The 8,895-nt window shown below is 44.5% G+C and overlaps 1 pseudogene; it reads right to left on the bottom strand.

The window, feature by feature from the left end:
- Positions 1 to 391: 391 nt before the first annotated feature.
- Positions 392 to 759, bottom strand: LOC146855564 (large ribosomal subunit protein eL30 pseudogene; annotated as a pseudogene).
- Positions 760 to 8,895: the final 8,136 nt, after the last annotated feature.

The following is an 8,895-nucleotide window of genomic DNA, read 5'->3' as shown; positions in this document are numbered from 1 at the left end:
GCTATGCCAAATAGGGAGCCCAGGTAAGTGGACACAAGGTGCAAGGTATGAGGAGACAGCTGCTGTGCCGATCTGGTTGTTGCTCATGTGCAGATTCCAGTCAGTGACCCCGTATGCCAGGAGAGGGCTACCTTGAAGATAGCCATGAGCTGAGTGCCGTGTGAGTCAAGGTAAGACTGAGCGGTGCCGATTGCGGTGACCCAATATGCCAGATGGGGCTGCTATGAAAGTTGTTGTTGGATATAAACGGCTAAAGCATGTGCGTAGCTGAGTGACAACCCTGTATGTCAGGAGGGGCCATCGTGGTACAGACTACTGTGTTGTGGAGACGGTCCCATGTCCGTTAATGTTAAGGCAACCAGTTTTATTCAGAGCAAAAGACGCACAGGATTTACTTTTCGCCAGTCTGCTGTGGCATGCTTCTAATGATATCGGAATCACCTGGATTAATGATTGCATACTCTGTAGTATTTACCACAAGCAGTGCCCAGTTCAATGCTGTTCCCACTATAGTTTTGAACACCAGTCTTTGCCAACATGGCATAATACTCAATCTCAGGGCAGTTGTTGGCAAGGATAACCAGTTTAGCTTTCCCCTGGAGAATCATTTTCAGTGTTTGTTTGTATCCCAGCACATACTTGCCACTTTTCATTACCAGTTGGAGTCTCGAATTGATGGACTCAAGGGACTTTTTTGTCTTCTTGGCGGCCACCATCCTGACACTGGGAGATGCTTTAGTGCAGTGCTGCACCGCCAATATGGCCGGAGAGAGAGAAAGGAAGGAGCCCGCAGTATGTCAGGAGGGGCTGCCAATACTGACGTTGTTAGGAGGATTGGGCTGTCACCAAAGATCTGTGAGCCATGACCCTTCGACCACCATAAAGCATTGAGGACTGAGGCTGAGTTGCCCCCATGAACAATGGAGTATGCCCCGGGTGCATCGCCACATCACATCACTCCTCCATTGAGGAGCACAAGACTTAGCATGTAGGAGGAGCACCAAAGCACTTCTGATGGCTGCTGGAACCGGCTGTGTATGCTCAGGACAGAGCCTGCGTACAGCTGACTCTCCAAACTGGACCAGAGCATTGTGAGTGCCTTTGGTCGGGCACTCAATGGTACACTGTAAGCCTCCTCACTGCTGTAGCGGGTAAGACTGGTTACGGCCCCAGGGGACTCGCTACTAAGGGCGCTACGGCGCCAAGACACTTTTGACAATTTTGCTTAAAGTCAGAGAGTACTCCTGAGTTAAGGCCTACTAGTGAGCATTTCATGGGTACGGCCACCAGTGAATGGGGAATAACCCCTACCACATTACAAAGAGCATGTGGGACTGGGATTTTGTAGCGAAACACTGGAGCCCGACCTCAAGGGGAAATGTGTTATTGTTTATATATATCATAGCATTGCTTTTCATGCGTAGAGTTAGAAATAAAAATACTTCCTTTTTTATAAAAATAAGTATTTGACTGGACATTAATTAATTGAAAGTGCTGTGTGCTCTTTGAGTTATGAGTTATGAGTCATGTTCACTGACATGTATTCACACTTTCCCCAGAGGGAGGCTTGGACTGCTCGACCATAGCTACTAATGACAGTCAAGTGCAGAAGGGGTATGTGGCCCAGTTGCTCAGGATTCATAGTAGGTCTGACCCCGGGGCATAAGGAGTAAAAGGCTTCAACCCCAACAGTTGAGCCCAGTAATCTCTAGGTGCTCCGTGGCCCTCTGAAAGGGGTTCTGATACATTCTTGGTCCATTTGAGGAAGTATCTACCCTTTCACTTCCCATTGCAGCTCTGAGCTTTACTGCTGAGCACCTGCAACCTTGCTACATTACACAGGTTACAAGAATGCTGATTCACATGACTATACTGTCTAACACCTTTCTACAAGGAGGGGTGCCCATACTGTATAATCTGTTTTTAAACATTCCAAAAATAGAAATACATTAAATATGCAGCAGAGCACGTGCACACACAATGAGGAGCACAAACTAAAAGCATGTGCCTCAAAATTGAGCAGTCTCATGCAAGCACCATCATTCCTTGCTAGCCCATGCAGACAGTCATTGAGCACTGTGGGATCCTGGTGCTCTATTGTGTATGGCTTCTTGAGAAGGGCGCTTTGGTGGGCCTCACACAGCTACAAGTGGTGTCAGAAAACAAGTACCTATGGTTCCTCTAGGAAGGTTTAAATGCCTTCATCTGCATGTTGACATCCTCTCTTGAATGGACATTTGCTGCAACAGAGGTTTGCACACAGTACTACAGAAGGGACTCTTCGAGCGCTTCTGTCATACTAAATTGCGGCTTCAGCAAGAACCAACAGCAGTTCCAGGGACACATCCCCTGATGTCCCCAGATTAAGGTTACCAGATGACAAAAAAACAGAAGAGGGACCCTGAGAACACTAGTTCTGGGGGAAATTCCAATCCAGGGAAAATTCAATGAGAAACATGAGCAAATACCCCCACTACAAGCAATTTAGATGGGCAATAACTTCAAATATAAAAATGTCACCCACAGAGAAACTAATGTCACAGTTATTTATTCATCATATTTTCATAGTTCATTGATTTTTTATATAATTTCTTTTTTTAAATAAATCCAAAAACATATGGTATGCATAAATATTTTTGATACATAAATGTACACACATAATAAATAACAACATTCATGTATACAGATAACAGATAACGAGACAGAAGAACCCTGAAAAAATTGACAAAGCTATACAAATGACCAACTAACTGACACATAGACCAAGACTAAATGATATTAATACAACAATGAGAAACTAAGAAACTACCTAACCAACAATAAACATTATACAAAAAACAATTAAGACAACAAAAGTGAAAGCGCTGACGCGCGTTTCGGATTTGCCACTGCTTGAGACTTCCTTCATCAGGGCTCAGACTTCATCATTTTAGTTTGTGGCCATGTGATAACCATCAACATTCAAAATACGCATTATATATATATATATAATCTACTGGCGGTCGCCAGTAGATAGTTATAGTTAGGACCGTGTTTCCATAGGAAATCCGCAACATTCTATTTGGAATAACTTTGGCGCCGGTTGACGAATCCTCGCGAATTTTTCAAAATAGGTGGGGCGCTACGCTCCGCTCCTACCCTGAAAGTCTCGGGGGGATTCGTCAAGCGGGGGCTGAGAAAAAAGGGGGGTCCCAAAACGCGTTTTCCCCATGCATTTTCCCATAGGACCTTTAGTCCGAGCTACAGCCCGAACGGCTGAACAGAATTACTTGAAATTGGGCAGAGAGGTAGTCCTCAGGTCAGGGATGTGCCTTTTGCAGGTCTGGTGTAAATCTGTTCAGTAGGTCCTGAGAAAATAGCATTTAAATCAATATATATATCTGTAAGCGCGCTCCGTGCGCTTACGGTAAGCTTACCGTACGCGTACGGTGCCGTGCGCGAGCTCAATTCTGATTGGTGGTTACATGACTGTAAACATTCGAATCGGTCGAAATCAGAAAGTGTCGGCCGCCATTTTCTGTCTCTCGCTCTGAAAAACAAAGGTGGATAACGTGAAAAGGGGGCAACGAAGAGAGTTGCAGAACCCCTAGCGTTTGTCAGGGGGTCCACGAAGGACCAAAAAGTACGAAAAATAAATGTAATAATTTTTTTAAAAAAATCGCGGAGTGCGCTTACGGTAAGCTTACCGTACGCGTATGGTAAAAAAAAAAAAAAAGAATTAAGAATCACATTTAATATATAAATGTAAGGACCCCCAAGGGAGAAAAAAACAATTGATATTTTGTAAAAAAATGGCGAGGCGTGCACGGCACGAAATGCGCAACGTGGGCGCTCGGTGCGCGAAGCGCACCGAGTACCCACAGTACGCGCACGGTGCGCGAAGCGCACCGTGCGCGCAGGGTGTGTGCACGGTGAAAAACCAGAAAAAAATTTTAATAAGAAATACATAACTTAGCATTTAAAAAAACGTACAAATTCACTGAAAAAACCATAGGTTTCACACACGTTATAGTTAGGAATTCGCATTTAAAAAACCTTGCAAATTCACTTAAAAAACCATAGGTTTCACACAAGTTATAGTTAGCTGTACATTTCACTCGTAAAAAACCAATGAAATTCCACGTTCTAGTTAGATCAGGTAACTATAACTTGCGCGACCGCAATCCACAATGTGTCATTTCAGATGTCATCATTGATGTCATGAGTGATGTCACTGACCATGTCATGAGTGATGTAATATGTGACGTCATCAGCAGTTTATTATGGGCGCGCAAGTTATAGTTACCTGAACTAACTATAACATGGAATATGTATATGTATATCTATATGTGTATATATATATATATATATATATATATGCAAAACGCCGCTGCCAGTGCCTCGCTTGGACATAGAGACGAAAAGCGGACCCAGAAGATTTGTGCCAATCAAAGTGCTTTATTTAGTTGCCCAGCCAGTCCGTCATAACGCGTTTCGACCCCCACTCAGGTCTTGATCACATGACACATTGCTAACGGAAAGAGTGGTATTTAAAGTAGTAAACAGGAAATGGCTTTCAGGTGTTATTGCAACTACATAGACATAGAAAAAATACTAAAACATGTCATCATGTAAACATTAAATCACAAAGATCCATCAATGTATAAATATATAATATAAATATATACAAAAATATATAAATCTATAAAAACCTGAATATATATAAAAACAGATTTTCCTGTGTTAGTTAATATTTGTTATTGTTATTTATAACAACAAATATAGATTTTCGTTTGCGACATTTTTTAGGTATCTCAATAGAACTCCCTAAATTGTTCACATTCCATTTTAGTGAATTCTGGGTCAATATGTTGCTAACACTTCCACAAATAACAATCAATCTTTTTCTTTTTTATCAAATGAAAAATAAAGCCCAAGTGGGCCATCATTGTAAGCCAATAATCCCATTGTTGTATCTAAAATTAAAAAACCACTCAGAGTTTGTGCAAATAGTGCAAAATTGTGCAAAGGATATATTCCTTCCCCTTAAAAAAGATACCAGATGGTTTCCCCGTTTAAAACAGTTTAAAAGATATATGAGATCTATATTCATATTTGATATTACCATCTCTTGGTAATAGTTGTTTATTTAATTCCCTCAGATTTCATATATCCCATTCTTTTCGCTGTTCGTCACATAAAGCTGTCCCACATCTCACACATGTCATGAAAATGCCCATCATATAAAGAACGCACAGATACTATAAACAGGTGCTGTCATCAGTGATGTCATTTGAGATGTCATCAGTGATGTCATGAGTGATGTCACTGACCATGTCATGAGTGATGTAATATGTGACGTCATCAGCAGTGCATTGCGGGCGCGCGAGTTATAGTTAGCTGAACTAACTATAACGGGGGAATTTCAATGGTTTTGTACAAGTGAAAAGTCCAGCTAACTATAGCACCCCTGAAACCTATGGTTTTTTCAGTGAATTTCTGAGGTTTTTTAAATGCTAATTCCTAACTATAACGTGCCTGAAACCTATGGTTTTTTATGTGAATTTCAAAGGTTTTTTAAATGCTAATTTCTAACTATGCCTACAGAGATAGGACATGTGAAGAAAGAAGAAAAAATGCACAGAAAGAAAAAAAAGAAGTGCAGAAAGAAGCAACAGGAGTCCTCAAAGACGAAGAAAAGTGCAGGAAGAAGGATAACGTGCAGAAAGAACAAAAAGAAGAGCAGAAAGAAGCCTTGTTGCAAAATCATCCTGTACCCTCAACTTTTTCAGACGGATACTGGTGGTAACGGAGTCTGACTAACCAGTCCTAGAGCCAGTGCTATGTTAAGACACTTAGAATACAGTGAAAACACCTACATACACTAGGGAACATTATGCGTTGGGGTCCCCCTGTGATTAGCATGACCTCCTCTGTAAGCCCCTAGTATATAATAGGACAGGGGGATTAAAACTACCTCTTAAAACAGGCCACAGGGCGTTTTTGCACACGTTAACTCAGGCCCCGTCCCCTCCCTTCACCACTGTGTAAACACACCCTGTGTCCATTTTTAGTTGGGAGATTAAGTTCATTTGAATCCTGAGGGTCCCTAGGGTCCAACTAGCCCACTAGGTACCTCCAGTAAGTGCCACAGAGCTGCGTTGCAGAGAGGTGTAAAAGGTGGCACGGCCTGGACCACCTCTCTGCAATGCAGCTCAGTGGCGCTTACTGGAAGCACTTGGTGGGCTAGTTAGCCCCCAGGGGCCCTCAGTATTGAAGGGAAATTATATCCCCAATTTAAAACGTGCCATAGTGCGTGTTTGCACACGTCACCTCAGGCCCCGTCCCCTCCCTTCACCACTGTGTAAACGCGCCCTGTGGCTGTTCTAAGTTGAGAGATTAAGTCCCCTTGAATCCTAAGGGTCCCTAGGGGCAAACTAGACCACTAGGTACCTCCAGTAAGCGCCACAGAGCTGCGTTGCAGAGAGGTGTAAAAAGGGGCTTGGCCTCAGAACACCTGTCTGCAGCGCAGCTCCCTGGCGCATACTGGAGATGCCTGTTGGGCTAGTTGGCCCTCAGGGACCCTCAGTATTGAAGAGGAATTAATTCCCCAACTTACAACTCGCCAGGTGGCGTGTTTGCAGAGTGCTGCAAGGAGGGGGCGTGGCCTCCGGCACAATGCCAGTCTTTAATTTATTTTAATTTTTTAAGAAGGGGGGCTGTGTGGTTCCCCTTCTTATTCTAATTTATTGGCCCTGATGACCCCATCCCCCAGGGCCTGTCTCCTAATTATATTTCTTTTACCCCAATCCCCAGGGCCGGCCACTGTTTTTTATTATTTTAAAAAAATATATATTTATAGACACACCTAGGACATGCTGGACAAACCGTACGTACCCATCACCATGACGATTTGCGCGATATTCATTAAAAGGCAACTATGCATACAATGAATCCACGTGGAATGTATTTACACCACTTGTGAAGCTCTGACATGTCTGATGCCCTACCGTGCCTAATCCCGGTAGACACCCTTGTCGTTTATTTATACAAACATGGGTAGCTATTGACGGGCACATTTAATACACATGCACACCGAGCCATTCAAAGGGGATACGACAAAAATTCGACCAAAACTATGCAAGAAACCCCCCTCACGGTTAATAAAACACACATCCACTGCCGGATGTGTAATACTTTTTATTTTACTCTCTGGAAAGGGGACGAACATCACTTGAGAGTCACAGCGCGCTCCTGGCAGAGCCCAATGCTGTGTTACACCCACCATTGCCTGCCGAGTGCCACAAACCTCTGTGTTGTATTCCACCAGCTAGTGCATATGCTATGACACTCTCTAGCCCATGTGCACTGTAACACCACCCCGTGAATATGTCATGCCACACTTGTCTTCGCACGGGTTATATTGCCCCATCTAACGTGCCTTCCTCGATGCCTATGTTATAACGCACAGTGCTATGCCATACATATTACAATCTGGGATCCATATCTTTGTCACTGTGCATATGCAACGTTACACTCCCCAGCACATATTTTATATACAACTTTTGAGACTAGTTAGGTTACACAACACTGCCCTGTGCATATTACACTCCAAGGCGCATATCGCATAGCACGCGCTAGTGCCTGTGCTATCTCGCGCTCTCCAATGAATCTGTCATTGCGCACAATGTATTGCATATTATATTTCACGCCTGTTTCATCTTATATCACACTTTTTGGTGCATAGTTTATACCATACACTATATCTAGTTTTCATTTTCAATCGTGCTCTCAGGACTATGTTCTATATAACACTGTGTTCACCTACCCTTTTCACGGGCATTACATTTTGCGATAGGGGGTGGAGGGTCAGGGGGTGTTTCTGCCAAGTGAGCCTGGAGTCAGTCACAAACGTCCTCTTCTTCCTGAATAAAAGTGAGATTATGCTGCATACTTGTTCATATTTTAAGTAGTTCGCACAGACACACGACTTAAAAACAATAAAGTTCCTAATACCCGCCTTCTCTGAACAGTTAGCTTGCTGCCCCATCCCCCTCCTCCCTATCCTCTGTTGTGTGAATCCATGGACTAGCCTCCTCCCTCCTGCCATGCATGGTCTGATGTGCTGCCACTGCCCTCAATTTAGTATGATGCACCAGTCCACTCCTCCTGCCCTCCATTGCCCTATTCTATGCCCCATCATTGACCTCCTGCTTAAACTCTGTGCTTAGCTTGCTGCCCCTATTCTCCTTCCCCCTGCCCTCCGATGTCTTTGTGCATGCCCCTGCTCCATCCTTTTTGCCCACCATGTTCCATGGACCTGCCACTCCTATCTATTCTGAGTGTTCTGTTGAGCTGCCACTCCCCTCCCACCTGCACAGCATTGTCAGATGACTGTAACCTGTCTCTGCCACCTCCACCCTGCCTGTCCACATGCCATGCCCCTATCCTCTTCCTCCTGTCCTACATGGTCCATTGTACTGCCACACCCTTCTGCCCTCCCTGGTCTGTTGTGCTGCAACTGCTCCTCCTGCCTGCCCCATGCGGTCTGTTGTGAGGCCCCTTCCCCTGAACTTTCTTGTCTGTGCACAGGTCCTGACCCTCCCTTCTATCCTCCATCGTCCTTTGTGCATGCCCCTGCACTCTCCTTCTTGCCCATCATGGCCATTGTGCTGCCACTAACCCTCCCACTTGCCATGCATGGTCTTCTGTGCTGCCATGGCCCCTCCCACCTTCCCCGTGTTTGGTCAGTTAGCTGCCCCTGACCCCCTCCCACCTTCCCTCCATGGTCTGTGTGTATGCCATCACAGTCTCACTGTTGCTCTTCATGGTGTGTCTTGCTTCTAGTGCCCATCCTGCCTGACCTCCATGGCGATCTTGCTGCTCCTGCCCTGCCCCCTTGCTCCGAGCCCTCTG

Source organism: Triturus cristatus, chromosome 4_1 (genome assembly GCF_964204655.1).
Source record: "Triturus cristatus chromosome 4_1, aTriCri1.1, whole genome shotgun sequence".
NCBI lineage: Eukaryota > Metazoa > Chordata > Amphibia > Caudata > Salamandridae > Triturus > Triturus cristatus.
The sequence above is the reverse complement of the archived record's forward strand: the minus strand, read 5'-3'. Positions and strand labels throughout refer to the sequence as shown.